The sequence below is a fragment of the Carassius auratus genome, unplaced genomic scaffold, assembly GCF_003368295.1.
Source record: "Carassius auratus strain Wakin unplaced genomic scaffold, ASM336829v1 scaf_tig00013767, whole genome shotgun sequence".
In the NCBI taxonomy this organism is placed as follows: domain Eukaryota; kingdom Metazoa; phylum Chordata; class Actinopteri; order Cypriniformes; family Cyprinidae; genus Carassius; species Carassius auratus.
In genome coordinates, this window is record NW_020524440.1 from 1,261,330 (window position 1) to 1,279,891 (window position 18,562).

The window sequence follows — 18,562 nt, forward strand, 5'->3', positions numbered from 1 at the left end:
GTATAACAGTTTTGAGACACTGAGATCTCTTTAAGATTAATTCATCTCAATGTATATGAGAAACAACTGAGATATTAAAGAGATCTCAGTGTTTATTATTTTGTTATTTTAATTTCTCGGGTGCACAAAATTAAGATATTTTTAGAGCCTTCAGTTCATTGCTGTTATTTTTAGCTAAAATGAAAACGAATAAAAATGGCTTCGGTTAATTGAAATAAAGATAAAATAACTCAAATGAAATATAAATATAAATATATTTAAAAAAATATGTAAAACCTTAAATGAAAATTTGAAATGTTACCAAATGGAAATAAGCCAAAGTACTTAAACTAACTTAAAGCTAAATATTTAAATAAACAAAAACAAATCAAATGAAAAACACATAAAACAAAACTAAATTAATATAACTGAAAACGTACTATTTAAATAAAATACTGCTTAAATAGTAGAAACATGCATAAGTGATTTGAGATCTTATTTTTAGCTTATTTTCACTTTCAAGATCTTTGGTTGACCTAAGTCACATTCACATGTGATTCACAGTGCGTTTCCCCCTTTTCATATTCACATGGAACTGCCTGTGGGAACTCCGGACAGGAAGTGGACTGCGGCGTGCAGGAAGTGGCTCACGAAGCAGGAAACGAGTGCAGAAAACAGAAATGGAAGGCTCAGACTGACCTATAACAACAATGCCGTCAGAAACCCTCACACACAAAAACACTCACGAGTCACTTCCTCAGATCAGCCATAAACAAGGAGGCACGGACAATGAGGAGAAAGGTCGAAAAACCACAAATACTACAACTCACATGGTTTCCTGTCTGCAACCTAAATAAACACCAAAAAGCCCAAATGTTTTCAGCTTCGACGCCCAGTGGTGATCTATCCATCTCAATGCCGTTTTTCATGCATCAGAAAGTAGTTATTATCTCGGCTGCATAAGAGATGGGTGGCTCTCTGGATGCCCCGGAGTGGCTCTATCATTGAGAAGCTGTGAATGATGGGTGTCTCTGAAAAATGCAGAAGGTTATAATTATAAAGAAAATCAATAGACCCATTTGAGTCATATGCGGAACTAACCTGGAGAATAGAGTAGCAGATGAGTGAAGCACGAGTCCAAATTAAAAGAAAGCAACAGAACAATGTAGCTATTGTATGTTGTCATGACCTAATCGTGCCCATCACACACACTCGAGGGTCAAGGGAGGACAAATGAAAGCGAGCGGGCCGATAACGTAATTGCAAGAGCAAACACGGTGTCTATGCCTGTCTTAGTTTGCCTAGTGTTGGGTTTCAGCTAATGGAGTCACGATGTTGTCAGTTTGAGCTTGATAAGTCCCCTGATCTTGACGAACTGACGTGTTTGCCAAATTCTAAGCATTTACTGTAGAGTTTACCTAAATCTTTAAAAGTTTTGACGAAACCCTTTCGCAATATTCATCCTTTCTAAGTTGGACATGAAGTCATTTCTCATAAAAGCAGCATGATATGTTGATCTCATATACGTACTGAATAGTTTTACTCATTATAAAAGTGTTTTTTTTCCCTTTAGAGGTAATTGCTAAGGATGTACTGTAGTCACTTTAGTATTGCTCACACTTAGTGTTCAACAATAAACCATGCAAACACATTTCATAGACTTATGCTCAATGAGGGATTTGAGCCAAATCTAGAGACCAGAATATAATTTTTGGACTTGGTCACCTAGCAAACACTCAGTATTCAGCCAAAATCCTTTTAGCAAATACAATCTATAGACAATCACTCACTACTCACTACTTAGCATCATGGCTGGAAGTTCTGCACAGCCATATAGTGTTTTTTGCATTGTCTGGAAAACATAAAAATCTAGGATAAAATCAGATTTTGCAAGCCAGCATTAATTTGAAACTATAAATATGCACCAGACAAGCTGTGCATGTGTGTGTGTGTGTGTGTGTGTGATTCACCAAACGTCATGACAAATGTTCTGCGGTCTTCACAAGGTTTGCCAGCATTCCACTCTCTCATGTCGGAGCCTGTATTATCAGCTCCGTTCAGATGTTCGTGGAATTATGATCTGTCCATTTTCGAGACTTCCCGCATTTGTTCTCTATTATGTTCTCTGTAAACCTGTAGCTCAGTTCTGAACATGTAAAGGGGCCTATATATATATAGATAGATAGATAGATAGATAGATAGATAGATAGAATGCTTACACACACGTTTGTTTTTCCCATAGGCGTAATGGTTTTTATACTGTACAAACTGTATATTCTATGGCCCTACACCAACCCTACACCTAAACCTAACCCTCACAGGAAACTTTGTGCATTTTTACTTTCTCAAAAAAAAAAAAAAAAAACTCATTCTGTATGATTTATAAGCATTTTGAAAAATGGGGACATGGGTTAAGTCCTCATAAGTCACCCTCTCCTTGTAATACCTGTGTCATACCCATGTCATTATACAGAGTTGTGTCCTGATATGTCACAAAAACAAGAACACACACACACACACACACACACACACGCTGCCTGTAAAAGACAGCACATCCATCATTCTTTTTTCTTTCCTCTTTATTTTTTCTCTCAGCAAGATTCTCCTGACTGATCACTCCAATAACGACCTTGATATTTCACATAACATCAACAATTTCAATTTGAAACAGAGTGGCAACTTTTTTTCCTCAGGTCTGCAGAACAGTCTCCTCTGGGGAGCACGGTTTGTACTGAATTGTATCTTCTCGCAGACAGCGCTGAAGACAGCAGTGGGGGGGGTCAGCAGATTTCTTCATGCTCCCTGGACTCTCTGCGACCTCTCTGATCCCGGCGGATCTGACAGACGTGTTCTCCACTGTTCCGTGTCTCCGGTAATTAATCCCACACTAACAAGGAAGTGTGGACACAGCTGCGTTTCCACATCACCGGACTGCACCGAAGCCATCTTACTTTCTTCACTGCAAAATTACATGCAGTCACAAAATGTATGGGTCACACTAATGACAAACACAAGTCAAAACAGGTTTTTCTTAACCAAAATATCATAGAGAATTGGGGTGGGCTCTTTGGATGATTTGGGCCTGTAAGCAACTACCTAGCAACTACCTAGATAACCATCACTCTCATTTTCTGCATAAAACATAAAATTCTATTTATAATTATCTGCATCTTGAAAATTACACAAACTGTGGCATATTCAAAGAAAGTGAGTGCACCTAAATACAGCTGTCAAAACCATTGCCTGAAGCCATCCTGATCCGGATAATTGTGCTAAACAGATGCATGTGTGGCATTGCTCTTTCGTATAAAGGACAATTGGGACCAAATGGCATCAGGTTTCTGGATGGCCTGGAACATGCAAGTTATAAGTAAAGGTCTTAAACGAATAGTACACCCAAAACATTTAATTCAGAATATTTACTCATACTCTAGTTTTTCCAAACCTGTATGAATTTCTTTATTCTGTTGAGCACAAAAGAAAATATTTTGAAAAATGCTGGTATTAAAAGGTCCTTTCATAGGTAAGGGAAAAATTAAAGTCAATGGCTAATAGCAACTGTTTGGTTACCAAACATCCTTCAAAATATCTTTTTTGTGTTCAATAGAAGAAAGAAAATCATACAGGCTTTAAACAACTCGAGGGAGAGTAAATGATGACAGAATATCGCTTTAATGTTGTCTATTGCTCATTTGACAAAATAAAAACAAACCAACAAGTCTCTCATAAGGCTCCGGGGGTGAACAAAGTCCTCCTGTAGCGAATTGATGCATTTTAGTAAGAATAAAATACAAACATAATCACTTTAATCTAGCTTGCGCTCACTGTTGTAAAGCAGTGAAGCAGTTACGGGGGAATGACGTATGAGGTCAGCATTGCGCATGCGCAGCTCAGAAGTGACGTAGGCAGGAACGCAGGGGAGATCAAAACAAAACAATGGTCATTAATAAGAAGTACAAAACAAGGGTTTGTAAAGACGATTGTCAGAGGATTTAAATATAGGCCAAGAGGAGACTGCATTTCCTTTGCTGAAGTAAGGAAACTTTGCTTCCTTTGATCCTGTAAACAAACGTTGGTTTTCATGAGACTCACCTGCACATGCCCAACGCTTACCTCATGATGTCATCAGTCCAGAGCTGCTTCCGTGTACAACTGTTGGCGCAAGCTACATTAAAGTGATTATTACGTTTTGAATATGGATATTTTTCTTACAAAAATGCATCGATTTGCCACAGGAAGCCTTTGTTCACCCCCCGGAGCCGTGTAATGTGTAACACTTTTTAAACAATTTTTTTTTATTTTTACTTATTTTGGACTGATGCATGCAACACCCATTGAGTGGCATTAAACAATTTGAAAGATTAAAGACAATTTTTAATATAACTCCTTCTGGACTCGTCTGAAGAAGAAAGCCATATACACCTAGGATGCCTCTGGGTTGAGTAAAACACAGCCTAATTTTCAAACTTGGGTGAACTAACCCTTTAAATGGCCATCAAGTCTCTCTGAAACCAAATTCACAGTATTAGCGACTAAATTTAATCTCAAGAGACTGGGAGTTTCCTTCAAAATGAATATTAAAATGCAGTGAAATGAAATCAAACCAACTTCCGAACCCCATGAGGCTTGTAATCATTTGTCTCTGCTTTACTCATGCATTTATCAGGTCCTGGCCTTTGTGCACAGGTCAGATGATGCAGATGAACCTTTTGGTCATGCTGAATTTTTGGCACATTTTACAAAAGAAACACAGGCCGCTGAATGCTCATTGCAATGGTTACATCATGCACCATGCGGCTACAGTTCCTGGGCATGATACCAGTCCAAGGGGTCTCCCAAGGGTCCCGAAAGGAAACACTAGTTAGATCACACCTTGATCACTCTTTGCTTCTCACCACACCAGCAACTTAATGATATCCCATATCCTTCTCTTCCTCACTACTCTCAAAAATCTGCTCCATCTCCTCTCAGCAGGCTGGGCGGAGGGCACATTTCCTCTGACTGGCAGCAACAACAGCTCCAGCAGAGAGGAGTCAGGACGGCCGCAGACAGCAGATGGCCTCGACATATGAACCAGCCCCCCCCCCATTTCACAATCTCAATCTGAACCTAAAGCAAAGAGCAGACATGAAAAACAGAAATGATGCAAAGATACTGTAGAGTTACAGAAGGTGACGGTATTTTTAGGAGCTGAGATGATATTTTCTGCTGATCCATAATCATCTGCAGCCGGACACTGCAATACTCCTCTTGGGTGCTGATTTCATAACACAGCTTATACTGTACGTACACTACCGTTCAAAGGTTTTGATTTAATTCTTTTATTCAGAAAGGATGCATTAAATTGATATGAAGTGAGAGTGAAGACATTTATAATCATACAAATGATTTCTATTTTAAATGAAATGCTGTCTTTTGAACTGTCTATTCATTAAAGGATCCTGGGGGTGGTGGTGGGGGGGTGCAGCACTGTTTTCAACATTGCTAATAATAAGAAAAATGTCTATTCAAGATGAACGGCAATCTGACATCACACAACATTCAAGCAAACAAATTCTTAGCTACATATTTTTCCACAATTTAAGTGTTAATTTGCTATAGTTTACGTTTTCGAATGTGTATGTGCATCAAATTTTTGGATCTGTTATGCAATTCTTGGACACACAGAAAAGGTGTGAAGATTTAAACATGGTGTCCAAATATAGTGTGAAAACAGCCAAAGCCCAATGTGCTGGCACTATCAGGATCAGATGCATTCATGGTCAAAGGTCACGTTCGGTCATGATGCTGGTTTTTTCATACTGCCGTTCAACAGTTTAAACATGCAACAACATACTGTATTGACCTGAATATCAGACAGCCCTGATTATAAGATGACCCCACTTTTTTCAGATGTACCTTTTGGAAAAAGGCTTTTTGAAAACCAAATCTTGTTTTTTCTCTCTCTCTCTCTCTCTCTCTCGCTCTCTCTCTCTCTCTCTCTGTAAAACATTTTCATATTGCATATTTTTCCTATTTGAATACTGATTTTGAAAGTATGGTAAATACTTTGTACCAACAATAATCACATTTAAAAAATATACACTTTTTGATATACCAAAAAAATAACAGTAAAATAATACAAAATAATACAAATAAAAATAACCCATTTAAATTACATAACATTAAGTCCATCATCTCATAGTACCCTACCAAAATTGTATTAACTGCAGTAGAAGTGAAATCTTATTGTAGTCTTCAAATCTGAAGTTTTATGTTTTAAAAATACTTACAGGGAAAATTTGTTCCAATCAGGCTAATGACAGTCACGACTCATGCCGCTGTAAACATTTTCTTTTTCTTTTGTTATCACTCGCAATCTTAGAGGACACTAATATAAAATAGGGCCGAAACAACAGATTGAGGTAAAAAATGTCTTTAAAAAGACTCTTATTCTGACGGCACCCATTCACTGCAGAGGATCCATTGATGAACAAGTGATATAATGCAAAATTTCTCCAAATCTGTTCTGATGAAAAGCAAACACATCTACATATTGGATCATGGCCTGAGAAAGAGTACATTTCAGTCAATTTTAATTTTAGAGTAACAGCAGCAATTGTTTTGAGGGCAAATGACCTTGATTAGCAAAGCTACAAAACATGAAATGCCGCCATTTTGAAATGATTCATAACTAGGGAGAGAAATATAGTCATTGTACCTTCAGATAATTCAATTATTTTATATTTTGCAAACATCTATTAACTGTGATGCATGCTGGTTACCTCAAGAGAGAAAAAGAAACATACACTGGCATCCTGGCTTCACTTGCATGGATTTAATCCACCAGAGCGCTCAACACATATTTCCAGCATGCTTGTAAAAGACAACAAACAACAAGTGCACCATGACAATTACGTCCCCCACATGAGAACCTAATCATAGTCCTTTTGTTAGGCCCTGGACGATAAGTGATGCTTTTCTCTCACATTCAAAGACCTCAATGCACATAAAACTCTTTCAAGTCAGATGATAGATAGGAAATGCAGTCCCATGGGGATAGACCGCAACAACTACCTGTACATCTGGAAGACACATGTTACACAAACATTTATCTGAGGGCGTCTACAACATCCATCCACTGCTGGGCAGCACGTTACAGCGAACCACACAGGAGGCTTTCACAGCAAAAGCTCTACCTCTGAAATCTGTTCCACATTGATCCACAGCCAAAGCATATAAAATACGCATTCTAGATAACAACACAAAGACAACGGCCTTCGATGACTTCTTTCTGGCAACGATGGTAAGCACTGCTGCAGTACATAAAGACCACACAGGGATTGAGAAATCTTTCCCAACCATCAAGAGTCAAATTCAGGGGTTCATGCAGTGGTTCCAAATGCAGAAGCTGCTCAAAAAAAGAACACTGTGTGTGTGGAAAAATGTTTTGGGTGCTCCTGATGGCTAAAAAAAAAAAAACAGCTTTCTTAGAAGTCTTTGAACTCAGGCTCAGCAGTAAAGATTTGAGCAATGAATCAGGTAGAGCAGAACATTATAAATGATGACGACTACTTCAGCAACAAGTAGTACACAGAAATACACATTTTAAATAATAATTTTTAAATTGAATTACTAATTTTGAAAGAAGTCAAAATAAAAATAATATTTACAAAATAATAATATAAATAAATATTTTAAAAAAATAATATAAAAAAAAACTAATAGAAATAAGACCAATTGGACAGTCAAAGTGAGAAGTGCAGATATATCCAGAAGGAGAGAAATGAAAGCACATTGAAAACATTAGAAAATTATGAGCAGATTAGACCTCAAAGAGAAACACGTGGGTTTTAAAGAGACTGGGCTCATTCAAGCAGCTGGAATCACACTGATGCAAACTGGAACCTCGTTTGGATATTCAAAGCCAATGGGTAGGATTTTGTATGTATGTTTGTGTGTCTGTGTGTGTGTGTGCGCGCGCGCGTGTTTGCATGAGTGTGATTGAAGGTGATCTCATCCCCTTTCAGATCAATGTTCCACTTATGATAAGCTTATGCACTACTGTTTAAGCATCTGAGGCTCATGATTTGGCCATGAAATGATTCAGACTGTGATGGTGGTGAGTCAAGAAGCCAGTTGGTTAATAGTGCACTCTGAGATCATTCTGGGTTGGGTTGGACTGCAGGCGTCAGCACTTTTGTGCAATGTACATATACACCCCATTGCTAAAAGACACTCCACCCACCAGAAAACATGCTTTAATTGAGGTCTTGAATTGGTGCAAAGGTGGAAACTGTCCTATCCGGAAGAGCTACTGACAGAAATACAGTCGAATATGACCGGTGATGTTTTCAATATTAAAATACCTAATATCCTAGCCCAATATGCAGAGACAGCTATTAGTAATCCAAGTGTAGGTTGATTTAGTTAAGGACAGGACTATCTGATTGTCCAGCTAATTTGTCCAGATGAGTAGAGTGTTCAGGTCTAGCTTTAAAGTACTCATGAGACCAAGTAATTTCATGACCTATTGAGACTCAAGACTGACAAGCACATATGTGAGTCAAAAGTAAATAACAATGCACTTTTATGTTTAACTTATGATATATATTTAATTCTGATTCCGCCACTTTGCTTGTTTGTCTTCTCGGTGCTGTGCTCGCCCACGCCTCCTTGATTTTGTCCCCCCTCCCCTCGCGTGTTGTCTCATGAACATGGCGGCGTCCGCAACCAGCCCGGAGGCTACAGAACTAGTATCAGAAAAGGACAACTGGCTCCATTATAAGTAGGGGTGCTCCGATCATGATCGGCCGATCGTTAATGCGCATCTCATCAGTAAAGCCGGTTAACTAATCAGCGGTAAATTCCATCATGTGCGTGATTTCACATAGAGCAGCTGTTACTACACAGAGCCATTGTTAATAGAGAAGATGCGCAAATAAACGCTGAAAATGAACGTGGATTTGAGCATTTTCTCAGTTAACAATGGCTCTGTGTAGTAACAGATGCTCTATGTGAAATCACGCACCTGAGGGAATTAACCGCTGATTAGAGAACCAGCTTTACTGACGAGATGCGCATAACGATCGGCCGATCGTGATCGGAGCACCCCTAATAAGGAGATACCTCGGTTTTAAGGCGTCGGACGAACAGCAGGCAAATGTCTACTGTAGTGCCCTATGATGTCCGCGATGCAGAAAATGCGCACGGAATCGAGGAATACAGTCATAAAAACAGAATTTACAGTTTAACGTGGAATGTCACGGAATTTGTCAATTTTTGAATGAATTAATCAAAAGTAGGTCATTGCACTCACATCAAATCGCAATATGAATGAAGTTGCAGGAGTGCAACTTCATTCATTACACACATGGAAGCGCGCGTGAAACTCGCGGTGATTTCAGGTTCTGTCGTCTCACTAAATGAGGATGTGAACACATGAAGAACATCTCCAGAACTGCACTGAGAGTCACTTTATAAGCGAGTGTTTGATTTGAGTAAAACCAGCGTCATATCACATCATAGACTGTAGCATCACATACACAGAACTGTAAAGGTACAGTTACCCGTCAAAATAAAAGTCTGGTTTAGTTTAAAGACAAGTATTTGCCAGAAATCTATTACTATTGTTCAGCAGAATGTACATAGCCTACTACTACCACTACTATTAAAATGAAACAAACATATTTTTTTAAGGAATAATAACACAACATTTCTTCCATGTTTTATTTTTAATAGTAAATAAAAAAAAATGATTTTACCAAAAAATAAAGTTTGCTTAATTTTCAATAATTAAAAGATAAATTAAATGAATGTTTTATGCCTTCATTTGAGAACCAGAAAAATGTAAATACACAGAATTTCAGAGGGGGAAAAAATATTTCATAAGGCTATTTTAAGAAACAAAATTAACAAATTGTTAATAAAACAAAGTTGTTTTATGCATTTAAATAATTACACATGCTAAAACACAGAATTAGGTAACAATAAAAAATATGATGAAGAAGAAAAAGAAATGTATAGGCCCCTAAACGTAAAATTTGGCATATTTGTTTTTGCATTAGTTTTTGGGGGGTTATTTTTCCTGTAAAGATATGGAGATATATATTGTATATCGAGATATAGCAAAATATATCAAGATACCGTAACATTATGAAGCGACAAGAATACTTTTTGTAAGCGAAGAAAATTTTCTTTCAAATCAATGCTAAATACATGTACAAACAGCGCATCCTTGTGGCGCGGCTGATACAGAAGAGCACAGGCAGTTTGAGTGATGTGGAGAGACACAGAGGAGACTGTTGACAAAGAAGTGTTGAATAAAGTCGCTATTTTTCGTATTCTCGTTGCTTCATAACGTTACGTTTGAACTACAGATGGCAGATGGACTATTCTGACGATGTCTTTCATACTTTTCTGAACCTTAAAAATTTAACTTACTTGGCAGTCTATGGGACAGTCACAGGGCACCCAGTTTTCATTCAAAATATATCTTAAATTGTGTTCCGATTTTTAAAGAGCGAAATCAACTGTTCTGTCATGCACTGGCATTAAACATTTTTTAAAGGAAGGGAAACAAATTAAACTGTTTGTTTGTTAAATTGTTTAATTTGAAGTCATTGTGATGCCATGTGGGGCATTCCCAAAGACACTTACTTTAGTATACTGTAAAGTATGTACATATTACTAAAGTAGGTGTCTTTGGGAATGCCCCACATGGCATCACAATGACTTCAATTTGTTTCCTGGTGTCTGCATAAAGTTTAATTTGCTTCCCTTCCTTTAAAAAATGTTTTTTGAAAAGAGAAATGACAAACCACAAGCTCTACACTGCTCAAAACTCGCGTTTGAATCATCAGTGGCAAAATCTTTAAATATGAAAACGTACTTACAGGCTGTGAGTATGCCAGACTGTCCTTGCAAAGTTGGAAATGCCCCACTTTATAGAAACAACCTTTGTGCACAGTAGGCTACTCTCCCAGGTTCAGGAAACAGTCCTCCATTAAATGCACTGCACACAGCTGAATATTTGGGTTGAACTGTTCTGGAACAGTGTTGTAAATACAACTTAACCACTGATTTCTAGTTGTGTCCTCTTTTGGAATTTACTATAATATATACATACATATATATATATTTTTTTTTTTTACTAAAAATTTACATTTATATATTAGGGAAACTATTGTCAATCTCAAAACAGTCAAATATGAAATAATATATTACATACTACAGTTGAAAACAAACACCATTACTAACACTAAACAGCCTCTGATTCACATAACTGCTTTCATGAACATAAGAGCATGTCATTAAATCAGTCAGTGGTCTCGTGTGGTCACTAGACTCAAGCCCATCACAAGCGACACATTTGCTGGCGATCTAGCGAGCAGCTGATTATGGGAGGTATGGAGACAACACTGTTATCTTGGCATCCTGGTAGTGACCCATAAACCTGACAGAGCTGGGGCTCTCACAGCTGCTTCTGACACATGCACACGTGTGTTGATGGTGCCACTGAGGCACAACAGAGAATTAACAACAATTACTTTCATCTACATGCATGGGTAGTATCAACATTGGGTTATGTACTATAGGGCCGTATATTATTATTACTATTATTATTATTATTACTATTATATTATATTATTTACGTTTGCATTTGTACACATATATAAACCATATTTCAAAAATATAAAATGTAACTATTACCTTAACTATTTAGAATATTTATTTAGTGTCTATTTATTTTTTATTATTACTACTAATATATATATATATATATATATATATATAACAAAAATACAAATAATTATACAAAAATCTGACAAAGGGGAAATAAAAAATGTACTGAAATACATTGACGAAACAGTTTAATGTTAACTACAAATGATATTTAAGACACATCAATATAAGATACCAAAAAAATTTTTTTTTCTCAACATTTTGCACAGAAGTTTTATATGTCCTTCAAATCATATGGTTTATTCAAATCACTAACTCTAAGTGTAGAAATTAGAAGTTGTAATGGTTGCCTTAACAAACACTAATAATAATAATAATAATAATAATAATAATAATAATAATGTGTTGTTGGTATCATCTGTTCATGGTCAGTATGGGTTTGTGGGTTATGGGGTTATAGTCAGATCTATCTTAGAAATGTCTTTTCTTTTTTCGGACACAAAATACATTATAAATAAATCAAAATTCAGCAAAATAACATTTGCTTAAAATGAGGAAGTGAATGGGAAGTTAAATTTAACAACATAGTGGAGCAAGGTTTATTTATGTTTATTCATTAACCTGATTGATTATAAAGACCTGTATTAAACCAAGGTTTGTTTAGGTCTTCTTTTAATGAACTGACTCTTCCTGGACTCAAGAGGTTATCAGTGTTTGTGTCTGTGTGTGTGTGTGTGTGTGTGTGTGTGTGTGTGTTGGGGATGTGACACAGACGGAAGCTGGTTTCTAAGGAGCTCTACAAACACTTCAATAATCTCCTTTAGCACAAAGCAACAATAAACTTCGTCAAGCCACACTCCAGCTCAAATCAAGTCAACTCAAACTCCACTGGCAGATTTTTGCCTGAAATGATGGCTTATAGACAGACCATTTCAAAGAGGTATACTGTGTGTTTCTTAGAGCTTAGATCACCTACACCTACAGCTAAAGCACAAATGATTAAACAATATATGACTGCAATGTCAGATGCTCAGAGCAGAAGTCAATGTACTTGCAAAAAAAAGAAGACCGCTATAAATGAGCCTATTGATAAGGTAATGCTAGCTGATCAATATTTACAAAAGCTAGCAGTCTAAAGTCTATTCTTTTCTTTTTCAAGATAAATCTTCAAGGAGGTTCACTGCAAACCAAACCACACAAAGGCTTTCTGTGTGAAAATCACCACATTGAAAATAGTGAGCAAATGCTTGCATGCAAACCGAGGACTGTCATCAAACTTTGCAACATATTCATCATCTCTCTATAAATTATGCCCTATAAACTGTGATTTTTAAGTGAGAAGCAGGTGCAGTATGCAAATGCAAAATACAACAATGCTGCCTTCTCATGTGTTTAACTGCACCACAAAATTATACATTATTGAAAACAATGATCACAACAAGCTGTTATTATGACTCTGGCCATAATGTCATGATAAAACGTCATGAAATCCAACTGATATATTGCTCCCTAGTCCCCTTACAAAAATGTACTGTGGTAATACCAATTGTGCTTCCACAGTGTGTTCCAAATAAAAGGTAAGTGGTTTGGTGTTATGCGTTTGAGAATATACTAATAAGATTTCAGACTTGTTTTATACAAGAAATCTTACCTGTAACATTAAAAGTTTAGTCCTGATGTTTAGTCCTGATAGTGATGTTCTGTGTTAGTTTAAAGAAAAACCGGCAACTGCATCGCTCAATGTCGAGGTGCAATGCAACGAAAAATTCAGCTGTCAGTATAATGAAATAATTCCGCTGACGAGGTTAAAACGGATAAGTCATCGAGTTGTAATGATAAACTAGTAGTCCAAAGCAGAGCCATTCAACCCGGAGACTTTTCATTGCTGTTTTTTACTCTGAACTCAGCGCACTCCAGCGGACAGATCCATTGCAAAAACGCGCACAGGGTTAAGCTTTAAAGACTCGGCTTATGAATATTAATTAGCCAACATGACGTCCACCGGACAGGTTGAAATGATTGGCTGAAAGGTGTGTAGGTGGGCTCTAGTAAGCGGGGCGGGTGGTATTATGAATATATAATAAGATTACGTAACAGGACGCTCTAGTAGAGTTACCAGGTATTAACTGAATAATAAAATTAACCTGCAGAAAGTTTCTTTTTATTTCTTTAAATGCATCTCCGGTTCTCGTCACTGAATTAAAGGTGTTCCGCTTGAATTAAATAGCATTGCAATAAAAAAAAATGAACTTCCTTTTCTTTTAGCTCTTCATATTGCTGTTATTAAAATTTAGAATTATAATAAAATATTTTGTACAACATAAATTAATATATAAATTAAATACTGCGATCTTGGATCGTTTGGATCGTTTAATATTAAACTTCTGAATCACAGTTTCTTCATATTCTGTTCATATTGCTCATTCAATAATTTATATTTAATAACATATACATATGATAAAAATAACTTAGTAAAAATAAACATGGCTGTAATTATAGATATTTGTGAGTACTTTTTCACACTCGGCCTCCTAATAAATTTCTCCAACACAGCTGTCGTGCTTTCGATTGAATGTGTGTTTGAATATCTCATGACTCTTGAGGTTTCAAAGATGTCAAAAAAAAAGAAAAGAAAGTAGAACAGCAGCCTCATGGTAAGCTAGGTGGGGAAAACTGAGACTGTGTTTCGGCTACCTTCAGTTTCCCCAAAGGGACAGAGCTGTGCCTTCATTTGCAAACCAATTGGCTTTAAAAAGGCATTGCTATTCACATGTAAAGGATGTCATCTACATGAAACAACAGTTTGATCCTTTAAGCTGCCCACGGCTTATATTACACTGAAACAACTGCAAAAAAAAAAAAAAAAGGGTAAATAATACACAGTCATGTAAAAAAAAAAAAATAAATCTCTCTCTCTCTCTCTCTCTCTATATATATATATCTAATGCAATTTCCAAGTTGTGATTTTTTATATATATTTTTATTTTAATATGCATTGACTAGAACCTTGTCCTTGTTACAGTATTGAGAAAACAGACACAGCTCAACATGACTGCTGTTAATGTTCCTGAAATGTGATTCTCATTATATTTATATTTAAAAAATAAAAAATAAATAAATAAACTTATTTGGGAAGATTCTGATATAGCAGTGATCCATAATTAACTATTCCTAAAAGGGTTTGGAAGCAGGTTTTCTGCCTTTAATCCATTAATTAGATGGTTTGATCTTAACCAGCTAGTTTTTTTATGCTTGTCTCTCACCATATAATTAGGCATGAAGTGAGGCAGGATTACAGATGACTTCTGGGTTCTAATGGTCAGTGTGGTGTGCGAGAGCTTTACTGTACAGGAGAGCCTGTCATCTGGGATTTACATCAGTGCTGCAGTTAAATTTGAGCGCGAGGATTTCAATGAAGGGAAGTTCAGCTGGAGATCAGAACAAAGTGCATCTCCTGCCCTTCCTGGAATTCTCCGCAAGAACATTCTCACAACGAATCCTGCTGGAGGACAGAGAGACGTAGAGAAACCCTGCTGGGACCAGACCCCTCTGCCTCTTCATCAATCACTCCACAGGACGGGACAACGGTCTCCTCCTAATGAGACTGACAATCCCGCACCACCGTCTGCGCTGTCATGGTTCCAGCTTTGTGCTTATCCAATTAACCATTATCAGATGCTCCAATCAACATCATGACAATTTACAGCCTGAAAATAATGTGACACTAATGCAACATTTACAGTACACACTCTTTTAAAAAAACACACACAAAAAAAAAACTTTTCTTATCCATGTCTGTGAGCTCTGAGAAAATCTGTATGCAAGTTTACTCCTAAAAATGAACGAATTAGCATGTGCATTTCAATTGCACTCTTTTGGGAATAAAAATTACAAAATAAGTATTGATGAGCCATCCTGCACTCAGTAGATTATTCCTGTTTCCAATCATTCCATATTTTATTTTAGTATCATTGACATAGTATTATAATTTTGATTTAATATTTTGAATTATTAATATATTTTTTATTTTAGTTAAAATTTTGGTATTGTTGCATGTTTTTGTAATTTTTTTGTGTTTTATTAGTTTTTGTTTTTATAGGTCTTTAATTTCAGTTTGTCATTTTTTTATATTTTATACAATTGTATTTAAAAATCTTTTTTGTTTCAAGAACCAAAATAATTTGTTATTTTTTTATTTTTATTTTTTTTATAAATTATTTGATTTGATTTAGAGAAAATCCACCCACAGGATTTAAATAATTAATGTTCATCCACTTAATAAAAGTCCCACTTTTAAAAAGGATGATTTACCCAACTGACAGCTCAAATAAAACTTTTTGCATTGGAATATTAAAATAAGCATTTTATTAAAAAAATAAGAGGATTTCTGGAAAAAAAAATTCTAAAACCAAGACAAAAACCTCATTCACTTGCATGTGAATTACTGAAAAGATCATTTTTTGTTTGCCAAAATCATTTAATGCAAGTCCAAAAGAATTAGAAACAGTTGTCATTGTCTTGGAAAAAACAACAACATTATAAATACATAAATTTCATAAGTATAAAACAGTACCTGTATACTAACAGTATGCTAAAGTGGTATCTAGTAATTATCAACTACATTATCACCCAGTGATTCACAATACACATTATTTTAAAGCAGCTTTACAAAAAAACAAAACAAAAAAAACATTATGTTATTGTTAATAATATTTTAATAACTTCATCCCTTTTAGTCATATTTAGTCAGACTAAAAAAAAAAAATAATAATAATAATAAAGTTTACACCTTATGACAACACAAAAATGTATTTGTACTCCCAAGATGGCAGCTACAGCCTCAGTGTTTACACTGTTGTGTCTTCAGTAGATTCAGTAGGTGTTAAGTAGATCACTGGACTCTTATCTGCAGTGCTGTGACCACACAGATAAACCCTGTCCTCTCCCCACTGTGAGCGTGAAGCTGTGGATTACTGTAGAGGAGCATTTAGAGTTTGGATCTGAGGGGCTTTTTTCCCTGGATGACTCCTGGAGAGGTTTTAGAAAAGAAAGATGGAAAGGGAAGCAAGCCAACTGGCATGAAACATAAAAGAGCAGCATTAAATATGTCAAAATCAGCTGCTACCCCAAGATCTCCCTCATATGATGCCTGGCTGCTGTGAAGCTTTTGTCTTAGACTCATAAATCTCCCTTGTTCCTATGAAAACTCAGACATCAAAGAAGTGCGAGTGCATTTGTTAAAATCCGCTTAAAGTGCAGTTTGAAAACACAACTTTACATATATTCTGTTCTTAACATTTGGTGTACCAGTATATGAATAATTAAAGTCCTTTCCACATCATTATGGCTTGGGATTTAGATGTTATAATAAGCAGTTCGGCTTGCAGGCCTGGAAGCATGGTTTTGTTTCATCTCATGCCAACGCTTAAGGAAGAACCATAGAATATCCCTCTCAGTCCATTTGTTTTGGTGGATGGATGGGCACTGTAGTCGTCAGTCTGTGGTAGTGGTGATATCATTCTTTGAGCACCGCTCTGTTTTATGTTGGGGTTCTTGAATGGGCAGCTGTTGGGTTTAAGGTCACTCCCTTTGGGCAGCATTTGTGGTCTTGGCTAATGACAAACACCTGTGAGAATCAGGAGGGGGTGGAGAGCGTTTATGTCACGATTTGTTAAACAGATGGCAAACATCTCCCTTCGGGTGTCCCAATCACCACGGCTCATGCCAGATTCTCTGTCCCACCTTAAATGAACCTCATCTCCTCTTATGACGTACAAAGACATCAATGTTTTATTGTTAAATCAAGTCAAATGTATTTTCTTTTCACACTCTCAGAAAAAAGGTGCACAAGCGGTCACCAGGGTTGTATCCTTTCAAAAGGCACAAAATTGCACTATTAAGGTACTAAAATTGACTAAATATGTACCATTTAAGTTACAAATATGCATCATTTATGGATAAATAGGGTACAAATAAGCAACTTTTGAAAAGCTACTACACCAGTACAATTTTTTGTACTTTTATGCCTGATAGTGCACAATATAGTTTCAAAGCAGCTTTAAAGACTATCATGATATTAATGTTTATAATATCTTAATATCTTCATGCCATATAGTCAAATTTAGCAGATAAAGAGCTGGGTTGTAATATAGTTTATGAGTTTACAATGATACAAAAATATATTTCCATCGCTGTTATGGTGTCAGCACTCAGCACATAAAAAAATAATAATTATGTAATCAACTAACAAGTATATAATGAGTCAAATGTACCTTAGCTTGTTCAGGAGAGGTGCATTATTACTTAGAAATATTGCCACCTGGTGGACAAAAATGCATAGCAACACCTTGGCAACCATCTGCAACACTTCAACATCATTTCCATGCCTGAATACAAATAACTATTATTTTTAAAATTCTGTACATATCCTGCATAACAGTAACAGATGTATTAAATTAGTAAACTTCTACCCATAGTGTCCTGTATCTATACAGAACTACGGAGTGAAAAGTCTGTGCTCTTTCTATTCTATGGGAGTAAAAAATGTTCAGGGATTGTGGTGTTGGAGACGTGCATGCCCTCAACTGCACACCACTCCACACAGGATGACAGTAAAGCGTTCGGTCATGTGAACATCCCTGGGCAAAGCTTCCTCTACTTCCTCTTAAAGTCATGAACCACTGGATGAACTGCCTGCCCCTGCGACAAAACATAAACATACATTCATCTCTAAGCCCATAAATGACTAGTATGAGTGTCAACATCCAATAGACCGGTGGTTCTCAAATGGTCAAGATCCGCAAATGAGTCACACTTCTGTTCTGAAAGATTGCAGACACCAAGGAAAAATACATCATGTAAATGCATATAAACTGCTAATTATTATTTAAATGCAAATAATTAATATAATAATAATTTA

The 18,562-nt window shown here is 36.3% G+C and overlaps 1 protein-coding gene across 2 annotated transcripts in view; it reads right to left on the reverse strand.

The window, feature by feature from the left end:
- LOC113074162 (coiled-coil domain-containing protein 120-like) overlaps positions 1-18,562 on the reverse strand; it is a 40,642-nt gene that overhangs the window by 9,313 nt on the left and 12,767 nt on the right. The window contains exon 1 of one of the 2 annotated variants that reach the window (XM_026246915.1): positions 13,295-13,554. The exons of the other annotated variant lie outside the window; for it this stretch is intronic. The gene's annotated coding sequence lies outside the window, so the exon portion shown is untranslated. Of the gene's footprint in view, positions 1-13,294; positions 13,555-18,562 lie in introns of those variants that run through there. 2 annotated transcript variants of the gene reach the window in all.